This window comes from Chiloscyllium punctatum, chromosome 18 (genome assembly GCF_047496795.1).
Source record: "Chiloscyllium punctatum isolate Juve2018m chromosome 18, sChiPun1.3, whole genome shotgun sequence".
In the NCBI taxonomy this organism is placed as follows: Eukaryota; Metazoa; Chordata; class Chondrichthyes; order Orectolobiformes; family Hemiscylliidae; genus Chiloscyllium; species Chiloscyllium punctatum.
The window spans coordinates 3762375-3781425 of record NC_092756.1 but is presented as its reverse complement, the minus strand read 5'-3'; the positions used below and the strand labels follow the sequence as shown (position 1 = coordinate 3781425).

At 40.2% G+C, this 19051-nt stretch overlaps 1 pseudogene; it reads left to right on the top strand.

Moving 5' to 3' along the window:
- LOC140488916 (Ig heavy chain C region-like) overlaps nt 1-19051 on the top strand; it is a 41650-nt pseudogene that overhangs the window by 15676 nt on the left and 6923 nt on the right.

Below are 19051 nucleotides of genomic sequence, written 5' to 3'. Positions count from 1 at the left end.
GTTTTCAATATTTGACTAAGACATTGGCGAATTTTCCCCATGGTGGGGGATTTCAACAATAGGGAACATGTTTTTACAATGAGTTGAGAAAAATTTAAAAATAAATATCAGAGACAACATTTAACACAGAGAATGGTTTTTTTGTGTGGGATGATCTTACAACCTTTAGAAGACATTTGGATAAGTAAATGAATATCAAATGTTTGGAAGGATATGGGCCAAGTACACACAGGTGGGATTAGTTTAGATTGGGATTATGACTGGCATGGACTGGTTGGACCGAAGGGTCTGTATCCATGTTGTTTCACTACATGACTCTCTGACTATTTATCAATTTTTCTCAAAATTAAGCAGTGCTGTAGTGATCCTCGAATGAACTGTTGATGTTACGGTTGTGTCTGAGACTCTGCGAATATTTCCTTCAATGAGAGGAGTGACTAGTTCTCCAAGTTACATAACTAATAAATAAACTTTCCTCCAGCATTGTTGCTGAGTCGATTTGTTTCTGAGGAGGCGGTGGTTATGTTTTGCGGTTTGCTTTCCACCAACTGGTCAACAGTGAGACAAAATATCTTTGATCCACTGCAGAAACTCCACCTGCTTCCAGTAAATGAAACTGGGAACTCAAGGACCTTTTCTGCAGTCAGTTTAATTGCTGCCAACTATTGTATCTGGCCTATTAAAGTGAAAATGAATCAACTAAAGTAAAATCCTACCGAACAAACTATATTTTCCCATTTACTCACAATGGATACATTTCACTTGGCATTTCTTCTTTAAAAAGGAAAGTCACTGAATACAGCATTCACTGTGTGACTGTCAGAAAACAGGACATTGAATGCAATGACGTTCTGGTTAGTTCAGTCTGTTTATTGAGTATCTTTAAAACTCCTGAATATAAAGTTAATGGATCCAAAATCCCACATTGCAGTCACATTTGTTATCATCTCAAAGTAAATTAACAAACTTGAATTGGTTCACACTCACATCACTTATTGCACCATTCTCTGATTCATGCATCTCATTAAAACTGAGTGGGTCCTTTATACATGGTTAACACTGGTGTAGTATAACCATGAATGTTTGCTGATTTTTATGAGTTATCTCCCCCTGTCAGAGCTATCAGTGAGCAGAGAAGTGTACTGTTTATGACCTACATTTGTGGTAATGATTATTGTAATACTCTCTAATTTAACCAGACATTCCTGATGTACCCAGACGGTTAACTTCAATGGTTTAGATGTTGAGGATTTTTTTAAAAAAACGTATGGACTATCCTGTTCTATTTCAGTAGATGCTCTTTCAAAAGTTTCCCTAGGTGTTATGTATCACTGCCAACTCAGTTTTTGTTTCTCAGGCACACAGCTTTCCTTTAATATGCATTTTAGGGTCGGAGCAATTTGAAAAAAAAAGATGCAGGGAGAGACATTCTGCAACGTAAGGAGATGCTTCTAATCTCCGAGTCCAAACTGTTTAGTGACATACACTCACATTCTGAACACAATCACTTTAGACATGCTCCATATCCGGTTGCCAAATTGAATTTAGAAACGCAGATTAGAAATAGTATGTTATTTTGTAAAGTGAGAGAGACTTTGAGTGACAGCAAAAATAAAGTCACTAATTTTGTTGGTTAATAATATTATTGAAGTTCTTTTTAGCTTTATCTGCTTGTGGTGGAATGTAGAATTAAAGGGAGTTAACTTCTAATTGAATATTCTAAATATAATCACTTTGGACAAGCTCTGTGTTCAGTTGCCTAAATTGAATTTTGAAATGTTTAGTATGAATTATATGTTATTTTGTAGTGGGACAGAAACTGGCTGTGTCCTGGGAAAACAAGCTCAATTGTTCTACTAGCTGGTAATATGTTTGAACTTTGATTTTAGTTTTATCTGCTTGTGAATGAATGTAGAAATAAAGGAAGCTAACATCCAAATGAATTTGTTTTTTAAAAAACAAAATACTTGCAACTATCATGTGAAACAGACCTGAAGCTACTCAATTTTACTTCCACCATTTAAATAAAAACACTCTCAAAGAAGCTATTCAGCAAAATAAATATCCCAAGACGTGTATATGTCCATGTTTAAGCGTAACCTCGTAAATACATGATCCCATGTGTTCGGGCTGTACAAGCTGAGACCAGGATCCAGTCTCAGCCTCCATCAGGAAACCAACAGGCGGAAGCTGTAAGCCTGCCCCTTCCGATCGCCATATAAATCCTGGGCACTAGACCGTAATTCAACACTCCTGGGTCGGCTTTGTTTAGAAAGATCGTGACAGAACCGCTTCCCAGAAGTTATCAGATTGATTGTGTCGACAATTTTTCTCAGTTTATTACTGACTTTCTTATGATGTGAATGTTTTTTGTTCAAGTCTGTCTTTGTCACTGTCTCAATGTTAGTCTACCGCTGGAATGTCAAAGACTCAGCCATCATTTAATCTTCATTAATGCTCGTGGTTTATTTGTTTTCTTTTTTAAAGGTGTCCAATCGGAGGTTGTGTTGACTCAGCCAGAGGCAGAGACTGGCCGTCCGGCAGGCAGCCTGAAACTGACCTGTAAAACCTGCGGCTTCGATCTTAGCAGCAGCTCAATGCACTGGGTCCGACAGGTTCCCGGACAGGGTCTGGAGTGGCTGCTTTGGTACTATAGTTCATCCAGCAGTAACTATGCACCAGCGATTAAGAATCGATTTACTGCGTCCAACGACAATTCAAATAAACAACATTTTCGCGTTGGACATGGGGAACCTGAAGATCGAAGACACCGCCATCTATTACTGTGCAAGATACCACAGCGAGAGGAACCAGGGCTGGACCCATTCAAAAACAGCTCGAGGGAACATTTTGTCAATTCCACCATAACCTGACGGTCAGTACGAGTTTTAAATGCAATTATACCAACTGCGATCTGAAGCAGATCTCAGGCTGCCTCTTACATAACTATCAAAGAGGAAATGTACCATTTAAACTAGCAAACTGGTGACACAATGGGAAAATGTTTTGGGCATGTCATATGTCCTGCTATCACTTCGATCAATTAAATGCGCGGACAAAATGTTGGTTTTAATATATCTGACAGCTCAGGAAATCGCTGCTAATTGTCATGTCAACTATGGCATTAATTCTGAACATGATCAGTACTAAATGGCTCTTTCAAATGAAAATTGCGACCTAGAGTAAAGAACAGAGAATGAGTGTACTGGTCTACATCATTGTGATACTACAGTGGGTCACAGTGTTGTGCACAGCGACGTCCTCATACAATAACCACTGACAAGGATTTATCTCAAGTTGGTGATTTCTACAGTGGCAGGAGTGAGAAATAATGTGAGATGCAATTTAAACACAATCCAGTAGTGCTAGTTTGTACAAATGTATAATTTGTTTCTATCTTCTTCGTGAGGATTGTCAAGTTAAATGCAGACCAAACCTGGAAAAGTATTCCAAGCTTTCAAAATACAATGAAGAGTAAAAGCTGAAATAATGCACCAAGTCATTCTTAGAGGAGTCTGAATCACTGCTTTCTAGGAAGTGAAGAAATTATCTGCATTTTACAGTTTACAGTCTGTCATAGTATTTGACACAAGGTGTCGCACAGTGATATAACTGGAATGACACTACAATTATGATCAATACAAAAACCTATTCAGCCTCCATTGTTTGAAACTAGTCAGTGATTACTTCTACAAACCGTCTTAAGTTGCAGTGCAGTATTAGTTCTGTGCGCTTTTATGCCAGTATTACTATTTAATTTGTAAAATTGTTGGGTAATTATTGATACACCAGTTGGGGATTTTGAGAATCAGCTCATGTGTTACTCTTTGAAGGATAAAACAGTATTAAAATTTATCAAGAATGATCAGAATTCACTAGCGCAATTATGTGATGAAGATTTATCGTGACTTTATTTTGCCTGTGGTTCTGAAAATTTAAAATGATGGTAGATTTTTGATTTGTTTTATGCAGAGCTGGTTATTGTGTGACCCAGTCCAGAGAATGTAACACTGTGATGGTCTTGATTACTAGGGCCAAGGGACCATGGTGACAGTGACTTCAGGTAAGAACTTAGAACTTTCTCAGTGACTTTTTAAAAAACTTTCTATTCATGTGACTAATTTCTAAATTAAATGGAACTCAGATTCTGTGCTGAGTTTGGTTTGGTTTGGATTGATTTTTGTTCACACTGATGATAGACTTCAGTTAAGGCTCAGCAAATAGTGAAAATGGTGATGATGGAGTCAGTTGTTCAGTGTATCTCTTTTTTGATCAGATGGGCATTCTGTGTAGCTGGGTTACTTGAAACACCTAATGTCTCTTAATCAGTCAGCTATAAATAATGTTTAATGTCAGTGGCATCCTGACTGTGAGTTTTATTATCAACAACAAACGCAAGAATTCAAACATGTTCGAGATATTACCAAACATGATTAAAATATGTTAAAATATCATTATTCATTTCTTGAATATATGTTCTTACCATGATTACATTTTCTCATTTATTTTGTTAATTAGTTGATGACAAGCAGGTTAGAAACTGTCATAGAATTTTCTTGCGGTGCTATATTTCATTCTGTTGATTAGATTATGAGTTTGTTTTACTTTATTCTGTTGAATTGAGTTGATTGGATTTTGAGGAGAAAGTGAGGACTGCAGATGTTGGAGATCCGAGCTGAAAATGAGTTGCTGGAAAAGCGCAGCAGGTTTTTGGATTTTGGCTTTGTTTTAGTTGATTCGGTTGAACTGTGTTGATTAGATTCTGACTTTGTTTTTACTTGGTTTTGTTGAATTGTGTTGATTGGTTTTTGAAATTGGTTTATTTGATTCTGTTGAATTGAATTGGTTGGATTCTGATTATGTTTCATTCAAATCTGTTGCTTTGAGTTGATTGGATTCTGATTTTATTTTCCTTGATTCTGTTGAATTGAGTTGATTGAATTCTTATTCAGTTTGTGAAATTGATCTGCGTTTTCATGCTTTCTGTAATTGGTGTTTTCTTTCTGGTGAGGAGAATGTCTCTCTGGATTACTGTTCATTACCAATATTTGTGAAGTTCTTTTGTTTTTCACGAATAATTTCTGCATTTGTTCAACTTATATGACACATTTTTCTCTGCTTGATTGAAAACATTACATCCATTTGTAACGGTCTGAAAACTAACTTAAGGCAGAAACCCAGAAGTGTGAGAAATGAAAAAAAACGAGTTTTTAATGCATTGACATTTTTAAAAAAAGAACTCAGTTCTAATTGTAAACTAACTTAATTTTGTTTTGAGTAGCCTCATTTAAAATAAAATTTGGGACTAAAATCTGAAACTGCAGAATTGATAAGTTTATGTAATTGAAACTAACTTAAAATTATAATGTGGTAATATTTGTCCATTCAGTAATTTTGATTTGACCATGAAGTGATTAATCAATATATGCATTTAACTGCTCTACTGTGTGCTGCACAGGATTATCATGATCAAGAAGGGTGTGCAGGTTGGAAATAAGTTGAACTGTTGCCAGAAACGTTACAGCTTTAAGTGTTAAGTCCCCTCACAAACAAGGCTGCTGTTATGACTTGTTATTTCTATTCAATTTAATAATTAGTTTGCTTGATTCTGAGCAGCTTTGTTAGACTTCAGTTTGGTCTTTTTTTGTGAGGTTACATCATGTTCTTGGTTCTGTTGAAAATGTTTGCAGAGCTAGTTCTGCTGCAAACACACAGTGTTGTGATCTGGTGATCGTGGATCTGTTGAGGAGGCATTGTGCTTGGGTAACATTAAATGTGTTATATTTGGGAAACCGTTTCTGGTTTCTACATTGTTTTTGCAATGTTAACACGGTTGGTGACAGTGAACCGCTCCAGGTTCCTCATTCAATGCAATCAGCTTGCGAGTTGAAATTTCATAAAGCCTATTATTAAGTGAAAGGCAAATCGCAAAGGTTTTAGAAATGAAGGGAAAACAGATACCTTCAGGTGCCATTTTTACTTAAAATAAATAATTACGGATTAATCTAATCCATGCTCCACAATCCACATTCAGAACTCCACTCTCTAGTTCAATCAAAAAGTCTGTCTTTAAACAGTTTACAAGTCATAGAGAAATATAAATAGAAGTTCAAAAGTCTAATGTACTAATAGTTCTTGCTCTTGAGTAAAAATGCCATGACAGTGTTACAGTTGATCAACAAACACCTTTCAATTCCGCTGTACACTACATACATATTTTTCTGGCTGGAAAAGATCATTGGCAAAGACCATTTGGAAATTCTGCTCAATTCTATGAAGAACCGATCAGTTTCACTGCTTTAATCAGTTTCACACGTAACTTGAGTTAATTAATTGTTATGTCCCTGATTAAACTGGATTTGCAGGATAAAAATAAACCATTAACTGAATTATTTAATCTGCACAGTGCTTTAAGCGTTCCCAATCTGTGCATTTTAAATAAATAGTTACATTTGACAACAAAACATCAACTGAAGAGTCATTCTTTCGGAAACAACTGCTATAGTGAATTATGTGACCAAGGCCAAATTTGGAATTAATTAAAATAATCCACCCATGAACTCGCAGGGCAGCATGGTGGCTCAGTGGTTGGCACTGCTGCCTCATAGCTCCAGGATCCCAAATTCGATTCCACCCTCGGGTGACTGCCTGTGTAGAGTTTGCACATTCTCCCTGTGCGTGGGTTTCCTTCGGGTGCTCTGGTTTCCTACTACAGTCCAAAAGATGCGCAGGTCAGGTGATTTGTGCAATTTAGCACAGCCATAGTGTTCAGGGATGTCTAGGTTAGGGTGCATTAATCAGGGGTAAATATAAATTAGGGGAATGGGTCTGGGTGGGCTACTTACTGTTCAGAGGGTCAGTGTGGAATTGTTGGGCCAAATGGCCTGTTTCCATACTGTAGGAACTCTACTCTTAAAACCATGGGAGTACTTGCTGCAAATGCAGAGAATTCATTTTACATCGATGTGTTCAGACGTATGCAGAGTTCACAAATTTGCAGAAGACATGAACGAGAGGATAACGGAGCGCATTGTTTATTCAGACACTGAAAATAGAGTAATATTTATTTTAATTAATATACTTGACCGATTTATTGCAATGTAGCGATCGGAAGGAATCTGCTCACATTAGTTAAGTGTGACAATCATTTAGATTAGATTTCCTGCAGTATGTATCGGGCCATTTGGCCCAACAAGTCCACACCGACTGTCTGAAGACTAACCCATCCAGACCCATTCCCCTACCCTATATTTACCCCTGACTAATGCACCTAACACTATGGACAATATAGCATGACCAGTTCACCTGCCATGCACATCTTTGGATTGTGGGAGGAAATCCACACAGACACAGGGGAGATTGTGTAAACCCCACATAGGCAGTCACCCGAGGCTGGAACCGAGCCTGGGTGCCTGGATCTGTGAGGCAGCATTGCCCACATTTACTTAGACATCTGTTAAAGCGGGCAACTCCAGACAGAAGCATGTTTTCAATTCATACGTTTTTACACATTTTCGTTCATTAAAAGCAGTTAACAAGAAAATGACCTTGCCCTGATTCCTTCAACAGAAATGCTTTCCACACTGGAATGCAGTATTGACTTTATGCAGCGCATGCAAAATCTCCACAGTTCAAGGAACGTTTGAAGAATATGTAAAAATAGTTTAGAGAATAATCCATTTCCTCCGGATCTGTGCTTTTATTGGCGATATTTCCCACCTCAATAATTTTGTTAAATACAATGACTTATTATGTTTATTAACTCAGTGGTTATTTATGTTCATTGTGAACACATTCTTGTTCACATTAATCCACTGGTTAGTTCCTCTGATGAATGTTCAATTACAGTGACGTGAGGAGTTGAGCAATGTCTCCTCTAGGATTAAGTCTGTTGTACAGTTTGTTTCAGTGCTATCTCTGACTAACTTGTCAACGGTCCTGACCATTTGTAAATTGTCCAGTTTGGATACCTGAATCTCAGACAGTTCAATTTCATCTCGCGCTTCAAAACCACATTTATCGACCAGAAATACAATATTCGATTAGGTGCCTCAGAATTGAGAGCCCTGACTAAGTTGTTCCAATCAGAACATACGTTTCAGGAACAAAAGGCAGATAGCAAGAGTTTTGAAATTGGTTGTTGGCAATAAGAGATATTTGATTGAGTGAGGCAGAGGGAAATATGCTGTATATTTTCTTTATGCCTTGGTTATGCAGGACATGTTTCGTGACACAATGTAGAATCATACTTTTTTTGCATTTTATTATTTGAAAACCTATTATCAGCTTTTAATGTCACTGGCAATGGTCATATTACACTTCAAAACATTTTAATCTTTTTCAAACTAAGTAGACCGTCTGGTGCAGCAACATTCACAGGGGAAAGAGGAAGGGAGTTTGAGGTTGGAATCCAGTGACAGTGAATTGATGGCAATGCAATTCCTAGTTTTATTCCTCTATAGTTCCCACAGAGTTTGAACAATTTGAAGCTGCTGTCAAAGTGTTCTTGGATAAATGTTGAAATGTTACTTTCATTGTACAGATATTCTGGAACAATCCCTGGTTGTTGGAAGGTGTTAATAACTAACATGGTTTATGTACTGTCAAACAGGTGGGCTTTGTTCTCCGTGATAATGTCGAGATCATTGTGTTCAGGTCTGTTGTGATGTTGTCGTAGTGTCCCTGATTCTGTGTCAGGTGGCCTGTTAGAGAGGTTAGTAACACCATCTCTTATCAGGTTACTTCAGTGCAAGAAAGCAGATTGAGATGTTTGGGTGTTTGTTGGAATTCCACTCACAGAGGCCAGTGAAATCTATTCAATCACTGTCCTGACTTGTGTCTCTTAGATATTAAACAGAATTTTGGTGGTTAGCAGCTTTTTTCAGATCAATATTTGTTCACAAGCTTTTGGGCATCGATGGATGGGGTTAATGGAGTAAGTGCTCAAAGAAATCCCAGCTTTTGACTTGCTGTTCTAACAATATCATTTATAACTAATCCATAATGAATCATTTTCGAAGCATATTTGATGAGATTATGTTTAGGCTGTTTTACTTTATATTAAATCAGTGCTGTAGCTGAATTTGATTGTTCAGTACAGTGTGGGTTCCGCTGAATCCAACACTTGCAGCAGATGGAGATAGCTTTTCAGTTGGTCTTCAATTGCTATCTCAGACCATCCAGTACCTCTGCCATGAATCCTTTTTCCAACAGGAGTCAAGCCAACGTAATCACTGTTTATCTCAACAGTTTGAGCTCTTGTATCAAAAACATGAAAACAATTTGGTGAAGAGGGTGGCTCTGGATGCGAAAGGTTAACCTTGCCTTCTCTCCACACGAGCTGCTAGACCTGCTGAATTTCTTCAGAAATTTATGTCTTTTATTTTGGTTTTGTAGCATTTAAAGTTTGTTGTTTCATTGAAAAAAGTTCTGTTCAATTAAACACGTTCTTCAGAGAAAAGATGCATTTGAACAAATTGCGAATGTTCAGAGATATTAAATATCAGAGAATCATTGAATTTGAGCGCCCTGATCTCGAGCTGTAGTTTCACAAGAAACTATTATGAGGTAACAACACACTCCAGAGTGCACTGGCTGCTGTAATTGGGTGGAAGTTGTTTTGATCACTCAAATAGAGAATGTCAACGATCCCGTTCCAAATAATCAACAAAAGTTTTTTTTTTAAAGCATATGTGAAATAATTAATTTGTTGAAATACTTTAATAAAAAGTGTTCACCGCCAGTGCTGGCTTAATGACTGACACAATGATAGGAAGGTAGGAGCAAGAGAAGGGCACTCAGCCCCTCGAACTGTTCCACCACTTACTCAGATCATGGAGCATCTGTGAGCTAAATCCACAGGTCTCCCTTTGGTAAAACTCTTTCACACCTTTGATTAACAAGCAAAAACTATCCCAGATTTACTGATTCCATTGCCCATAACAAAGGGAGACACCATTTCTGAAAGACATTCCTGTGAGTACTGTGACACAATGAGGGTGAAATTAATTGCTCATGAAAGTAAACTTTAAATCTCTGACAATTTCCAATTGAAACATCCCAATCATCATATTTCATTAATATAACACTATACTTCCCTGAAAGAAGGAAATATAATGTGTGATTGCCTTGCTAAAAATGAGGGATGCTTGATTCCTATTATATGATTAAGAAATAGCTCTGTTCATTCAGTGAAAATACAGTCAAATCACACAAAAGGGAACCATGTCATCTTGTGTAGACACACAATGCCTCAAATAATTTACAATTCTTCCAGTGGTTGTTTGAATCTCTAGACAGGTGTGGAAGCATCCAGAGAGCCCCTCTTCACCAAATTGTTTTCATATTTTTGACTTTTTATATCGCCTTGAGAAACCAGTTATCATCAGTTTATTTGAATTGCTGAAGTTTGTGTGGTATTAGCACATTCACAGCGCTGTTAGGAAGTGAGTCCCATGGCTGCGATTGAGGAAGAGGAAACGGGCAGGGAAATAATTGAGAGTCAAGTTGAAGTCTGATTTGGAGGAAAGCTTTCAGGAGAAGCATTTACATGCATGTGCGCCCTTATCCTCAAGGATCACAATTTTGGAACATGCTGCCGAAGGGACATGTCAGCATGCAAAATGGAAGCTTAAGAAGGCACCTTGACTCCTCCAGAAGGCTATTCCATTCATGGGATCATCATTAATCTTGCTGCTCACCAGTCTTCCCAACACACCGATAACATTGAACCTGATTGTTTACTGTTCAGCAAAAGAACGGCGAACCTTTGGAATTCTCCACCACAGAAATTGATTGAGGAAAAAACATTAAATGATTTCAATAAGGAGATAGATTCCTTCAATCCTTAAAAAAATGCTACAGATATGTGGGAGAAAGTGAAACAGGCGACAATATTGGTTGAAAGCCATGAAAACATTGAATGGGGCATGGTTTGTAGGTTTGTAAGTTTGCACGTAATGCCAAAATTGGTGGTATAATTGGCAGTGAAAGTTATCTTGATCAGCTGGGCCAATGGGTTGAGGAGTGGCAGATGGAGTTTAATTTAAATGAACACGACGTGTTGCTTTTTGAGAAGATAAATCAGGTCACAACTTACAGAGTTATTGGTAAGGCACTGGATAGTGATGTTGAACACTGAGGACCCTGAGGGTTCAGACTCATAGATTCTTGAAAGCATTGTCTCAAAATACCTGGGGTGTTGAAGGTGTTTGGCACATGTAACTTCATTGGTCAGAGCACTGGGTGCAGGAGTTAGGGCTTCATGTTGTAACTGTCCAAAACATTGGAATGAACTGCCAGAGGAAGTGGTAAATGCAGAGATAGGTCCAACATTTAGAAGACATTTGAACAGCTACAGGAACAGGATAGGTCTGGATGGATATGGGCCAAAGGCAGGCAAGTGGAATTAGTTTAATTTGGGAACTCTGGTCAGCATGGATGAGCTGGACCAAAGGAACTGTTTCTGTGCTGTACGACTTTATGACTCACTGAATTTATGTTGGAGTAGGCTCAAAGTTGGTAGGTGATGAGCAACTGAGGGGCTAGATTGGGCATGTGGGAGAGTTTCCGCTGGTAGGCTGTGAGGTGTTGGCTGGCTGCTGGGTAAGCTTGCATGCACTCTGTCTGGCAAGGTGGCATCAAGGTAAATGGTAATGGGCACAGGATAATTTGTTCGAACTGTGCTTGGTAGGTGAGGGGTGTTTGAGCTGAAATACAGGAGGTCTGTCTTTGCCAGGCAGGTTTATGGAGAGGTGGGCAGGATGCCAGGCTGGTTAGTGAAGAGGTGGGCAGAGTGCCAGGATGTTTCGGGGTGGAAGGTCACTGTAATGAAGTGACAGGTGGACGTGTTGTCAACATGCAAAGCTCGGAGTCTGGCAAAATGGTCGGTTGTAAAGCACAGATGAGAAAGGAGCTAGGATGCAATGTGCACAGGTTGACTTGGGTAAGATGAGAGGTCAGTGATCAAGGGCTGAGGTCATGTCCTGGGTAGTGGGCTTTTGTCAGAGGTTGTGAAAATGATGGTGCCAGGTCTAGTCAGGGCCAGATTCACCATGGGCCAGGTGCAGGGCAGCAGGAGTGTAAATGACTGAAAGGAATTGAGATCATATGTCCACCTGGAATCTAGAATATAGAACATTACAGTGCAGTAAAGACCCTTCATCCCTCAATGTTGCGCTGACCTATGGAACCAATCTGAATTCTATCTATCCTACACTATTCCATTTTCATCCATATGTTTATCCAATGACCTTTTAAATGCCCTTAAGGTTGGCGAGTGTACTATTGTTGCAGGCAGTGTGTTCCATCGCCCTACTACTCTCTGAGTAAAGAAACAACCACTGACATCTATCATCTATGTCCTCTCCTGCTAGCCATCACTATTCAAGGAAAAAGACTTTCACTGTCCACCCTCTGTTTATCTTTTAAGTCTCAATTAAGTCACCTCTCAACCTTCTTCTCTCAAACAAAAACAGCCTCCAGACCCTCATCCTTTCCTCATTAAACCTTCCCTCCATACCAAAAAACATCCTGGTAAACCTCCTCTGTACTCTTCCAAAGCTTCCACATTCTTTCTATAATGTGGTGACCAGAACAGTACACAATACTCCCAAGTGCGGCCACAACAGAGTTTTGTACAGCTGCAGCCTAACCTCGTGGTTCTGAAACTCGTCCCTCTATCGATGAAAGCCAACACAAAGTATGCCTTCTTAACAACTCTATCAAACTGGCTGGCAACTTTTAGGGAACTATGTACATGGACAACGAGATCTCTCTGCTCAGCTACACTACCAATATGGATTGCCTTGGATTTGTTTCGTGTGATTGGGGTTGTGTGTTCAGGACATGATTGGGTGTATAGCAGAGTAGGGTTTGTCAATGTGAGTGGAAATTTAGGTCTAGACAGAGTAAGTGCAGTGGTTAGTCTGAAAGATGAGGTTTGGTGGTGAATTGTGTGTCAGTTTGATAGTTACTAAAGTTAAAGATTACTCGTTCATTTCTCAAATCATATTTACATAAATACTCAGCTGTAACACTCCAAAGTCTCTGAACCTTAATGGTCCTCCATTTTTCAGAGGCCTCCAGAATTCAGATAATTGTAAATTAGATGTTTCAACTAACAGACAATTGGCATGAGTTCAGCCGTGACAGCCCTCCTCCCCGTCCCAGTGCTCAGCTCCTGCCTGTGCTGCTGCTGCAGTGACCTTCCTCCCAGATAGAACATATTGCCTTGCATTGATAAGTGAGGAAGGATCACTGGACCTGATTTCCAAGTATGGGGACAGCAAACACGAGGGGACACAACTTTAAAGTGAGGGGAGATAGGTATAAGACAGATGTCAGAGGTAGTTTCTTTCAGAGTAGTAAGGGTATGGAATGCTTTGCCTGCAAAGTTAGTATCGCCAAGTTTAAGTACATTTAAGTCATCATTGGACAGGCTTGGATGCTGCCTGAACTGCTGTGCCCTTTCAGCACCACTAATCCAGAATCTGGTTTCCAGCATCTGTAGTCATTGTTTTCACCTAGGCATATAGACGTACATGGAATAGTGTAGGTGGGATGGGCTTCAGATTAGTATGACAGGGCAGCGCAACATCGAGGGCCGAAGGGCCTGTATTGCGCTGTAATGTTCTATGTTCTATGATTCACTCTGACTTCTCTCCGGGGGTACTGCCAGCTGGTGGGTTTTTCCAGCAGCACGGTACCTAGTGGGGAAGCACGCTGGTTCCATGGTTAGCGCTGCTGCCTCACAGTGCTAAGGACTCGGGTTCCATTCCAGCCTCGGGTGACTGTCTGTGTGGAGTTTGCACTTTCTCCCGATATCTGTGTGCGTTTCCTCCCACAGTCCAAAGATGTGCAAGCTTGGGGAATTGCAAATGTTGTGTTTAGTGATTGGGAGGTTAGGTGCATTAGTCAGGGTTAACTGTAGCATAATATGTTAGTGGAATGGGTCTGGATGGGTTACTTTTCAGAGGGTGGGTGTGGACCTATTGGGCAAAATGGCCTGTTTGAACACACTGCAGAATTTCGATGAATCTGCATTTCCTTGGTTTGTATTTTGTGAAACTTCTCTGCTCTTCACAGCAATCCAGTGAAAGTGTCAGTTGCTGAGATCTTCAAATAGTTACTGGGGTGGGATCAGGATGTTCTTCTTCCTAAATTATATGGCAATGGTCAAGGTCGAGGGCATGTTTCTAAAGAGGGAACTAATGATCATGATCAGCAACTGTTAGGAGACAACAATAAACTCCAGTTATGCTGTAGCGCTAGAATACTGGCAAACGTTTACAGCTGAGGATACATTTGAGTAACTGATAAGGTAAAATGAACAGAAACTAACATTCTCAATTGGTCATTCTATGTAGAGACACCATCTCCCCCCACGCTTTATGTCCTGGTCTCCTCCTGTCAGGAGCACGACACCGGTTCTGCGATCTTTGGTTGTTTGGCGATGGACTATTCCCCTGACGTCACCAAGGTAACCTGGAAGAAAGGAGTGGAGCTAATCACGACTGGATTGAAGACTTACCCATGAGTGAGAAACAAGAAGGGAACCTACACCCTGAGCAGCCAGTTAACCCTGCCAGAGTCAACGGCAGGTTGCTCCAGCAAAATCTACTGTGAGGTTCAACACAGCGGGTCACACAAGAGCAAAGAAATGCCATGTCCAGGTACGTGTTGTGGGAACTGAGATAAACAGAGCATCTGGGATTAATATGAAGAAGGCATTATTTATAACCGTTTTCACAGAATCACCTTATACAGCACAGGAAAAAGGCCCATTGATGAACCCAGTTCACGCCTATCAATAACAGCCACCGAACTATTCCAGTCTCATGTGCCAGCACATGATCCATTGCCTTGTGTGACTTGCCCTTGAAAGGATGCATCTCAATAATTCATACTTATTATGAGGGGCTCCGTCTCGACATGACTTTTAGATGCTGAGCTCCAGGCTAACACCACCCACTGTTTGATTTTGTTTTCCCCTGAGATCCACTTGGAAGCTCCTGGCCTTACCTTCACCCTGTGCCCCTGAGGCATTGATCTCTCCATCAAGGGGAAACGTTTCATCCAGTTTACCCTGTCTATGCCTAAAGTAATTCTAGACATCATGATAATCTACTACCTAATTCTCCTCTGCTCCAAGGAAAACCCCTGTCTATCTAATCCAGTTCCATAACTAAAACCCTCCAACCCAAGCAAGATCCTGGAAAATCTCATCAATACTGCCTTCAGTGTAATCACATTCCTTCGATAACATGCACACAACGCTTCAGTATGGCCTAACCGGTGTTGTATTTAGTTCCAGTATCATCTCCCTACTCTTCATTGTCAATGTTTCGGCTCATAAAAGAAAATATCCTCTCACCTTCTTAACCTCTTTATTCAGACGACACAGTACTATAGGGGATCGGTGGGTACATGCACCGAAGATGCTCAGTCCTTTCCAGGGTTCCACCATTCAAAACGTCATACCTCACAGATTCTTCTGCCGAATTACACCACCTTTCATTTATCTAGATTAATTTCCATTTGCAACTTCTCTTCACATTCAACCAACCCTTTTATATCCTCCTGCAATCTAAAGCCATTATGCTCGTGACTTACCAACATGACAGTTTTCACTTCATCTGTGAATTCACTGGCTAATCCTCCTAAATTTGAGTCTTAATCATTGGTATGTAAGAGAAATAGCAAGGAAATCAACACCAATCCCTACTGAACACCAGGAGACATAGAGTTCCAGTCACACAAACACCCAATGACTATTATCCCCTGCTCCCACCACTCACCCAGTACTCGATCCAATTTGTCAAATTAACTCAGATCCCATTGACTGTGATTATAGCTATCATCTGGACATCGAGTTATCTCTCTGAAAACTACTATCAAATTGTTACACATGACTTCCTCTCAATAAAACCGTGCTGAAAAGTGTTGATATATCTTCCAAATGAAGACTAATTTCACTTCTCAATAGTTTCCCCACCACTGAGACGAGCTTGACAGATCTGTGTTTTCATTATTTATCCCTTCCTTCGTCCTGCATGACAGTGCAACGTTGGCTGATCTACACTCAATTGGCACAACTGCTGTGGCCAGACAGGAATTCTAAATTATTGTCAGCGACCCAACTATTTCATCCTTTGCATCGCTCAGCCGCTTGGTATACTTTTCATCTGCCCTGGAAATATAACCACTTTTCATTCAGCAAGACAACACAGAACATTATGTCATGTGTCCTAATTTCTGAAAGTACATCACAACACCCCTCCATGATTTCTGTCCCCACATTGTCCCTCTTACTAGTGATCACTGACACAACACATTCGTTTTGACCACAACCTAATCCTCCGGCTCCACTCCAATAATACACTTAATGAGCATTACTGTTTCCCGAATAATTATTTTAATTATGATTGAGCCTGTAACTTTTAAAAACTATTTTCCTTTATTTTGGCTGCTATTATTTTCTCATGGTTCCTTTTGCTCTTCTAATTCCTTTGTCTTTCAAACTCCCCCTTGCACGTTCCGTACTCCATACTAATTTCTATCGTTTTGAGATTTCAGTATAGACTGGAAGCCTCCCTTATTTCTCTTTATCTCACCCTCCATGCCCTTTGGTGTCCAGAGCCCGCTGCATTCCTGATCTCACGCAGTGGCTTCGTGGGAAATGTCCTCCCTGTGATTTTCCTATCTCTTTCTTAAATGTGTCACACTGCTCTGACTCAGATTTACCAATAACTGTCAGCTTCCAGTCCACTCTGGTCAAGTCATTACCTGATTTTACTAAAATTGTCCTTCCTCTTTTCAGAACTTTGGGCCAATTTCTATTCCTTTGCAGTACAATCTGAAATCCAACTGATTTACGATCACTGTCTGCAAGGTGCTCCACCATTGATGTTTTACCCACTGGGTCGACTTCATTCCCTAAAGTTAAGCTCAGGTTCACCCCTCTCTTATAAGATCTGGATTAAAATTCTCTGTATTAAACACATACTTTGTTAAAATATTCTCCTGGGGCAGTTTCAGAATTCTGCTCCCTCTAAATTTTTGACAAAATGAATATCCAAGCCTATGCTGAGGAAGTTAAAAACCTCTTTTCTCATTCCCCTGTTTAATTTACATTTCTCTGAAATTTGCCCATGTATGTGCACTTGGTCTTTTGGACCTATAGTAAGGTCTATCGTGCTCTCCCAGTAGTTATTTTTGCTGTATTTTGGTTTTGAAGTACTGTCCATTTGACTTTGTTTGAGGAGGTACCCATGATTTCATTTCTCTTTACAGCCTAAAATACTCTTGTCAGAATTGCGACAGAAGCAACATTCTGTACCGCACACCCCGCCACCTCCCACCTCCCCCCTCCCCCCACCCCATCCTTTTCCATCTTTCTCTGTCTCGCCTGAAGTCACTAACTCCTGGAGTATTGAATAGCCACTCCTGCCCACCTCTCAATATGTCTCCGTGATAGCAACCGCATCATTTCCCCATTTATGCCGATAATTCATCTGCCTTGTTCATCAGACTCTGTCATTAAAACGAATACCATTCAACGTTGCTATCTCCCTTCTGATGTTACCGGCATATAGTTTCTATGCCTCCTTGACTCACTTGTTGTGTCCTACAATTTTAGCCTTTCACATTGTCCTGCTGATCTTTCTGTGTGGATCCCAGCTTCTCCAGCACTCTGCACAATTATGATTCTTGTATCCATTAACCACAAGAAACCTTGATATATGAGAACTGATTGTATTTGTTATGAAATTCGTCATATAACTTATGCAATGTGTTTCCTAAAGATCCTCTCCCAAAAACTCTTCTCCTAACTGTGAGCTTCAGTGAAGAAATTGCAAGCAGCAAGTTTGCAACCATGTCTGTTCAATCATCGATTTCCATCCGAAGTCAATCTCCGTGAGTTGGTTGAAAAATGGCCGACCCTTGGATTCTGGCTTCTTCACGTCTCCCGTGAGGCAAACGGGAACCTCTCGGTGACGAGTCGGCTGATGGTCCCTTATGGTGAATGGTTCAACAACGCAGTCTATACCTGCCAAGTCACACATGGAGGGAACATTCAAAGTAAAAACATCATCACACTCCAGGGTAAGAGACACATACTGAGAGAGCTACAAATCACTCTAAACTCTGATGTGAATCAAACACGCTAATTTATCAGGCATAGTAAACAGCACGGTACAGCTTCTCGTTTCCCAACATGCCACGTATCGCATTTCAGTTTGAGTGTGACGTTAGCGTTGCTCATGACTCAACATTTTGGCAAGTCAGAAAAGCATGTTTCCTCTCTGTTGAAGATAGATATATAGACAGTGAGCTTTGTTAAATAGTTTGTTGCCTGATCATGCTGGGAGAGGCATTCAGAATGCTGAATCCTTGCCTGGTAGTCGCTTCAAGGATAGGTTTTGGGTGGAGGGGGGACATTGGAGAGATATGTGATTGAAACATAGAAAATTCTGAGAGACTGAGGTCGAGTGAACGTGGAATAGATGTTTTGACTGGTAGGCGAGACGAGGACCCAAGGGTACATTCTCTCAGGGTCAAAGGGGCACCGTTTAGAACTGAGATGTGGGGAGTAATTTCTTCAGCCAGAGGGTAATGAGTCTGTGGAACTTTTTGCTGCAGAGGGCTGTGGATGCCATGCCATTGTGTGTATTCAAGCCAGAGATAAATCGGCTCTTGTTTAGTATGGGGAGAAGACAGTAGACTGGCTTTAGCCCGAAACATCGATTTTCCTGCTCGTCGGATGCTGCCTGACCTGCTGTGCTTTTCCAGCATAATTCTGATCTAAACTCTGGATTGGCCGAACAGCCTTATTCTGATCCTCTATCTTATGATGTTGTGGTCTCAAAATGATGTGGTTAAAATATGCAGTGACCCTTGAAACGAAATCAAAATGCGTTCAATGCTTCATTCCCTGCTCAGGAATGACCTGTTGGCCTTGGACATTGTACGACATCGATTTTTATCTGTTCCTGAGCTCTAACTTCATTGATGGGATCAGACCACAGACCAAGTGGGTATCACATTTGAT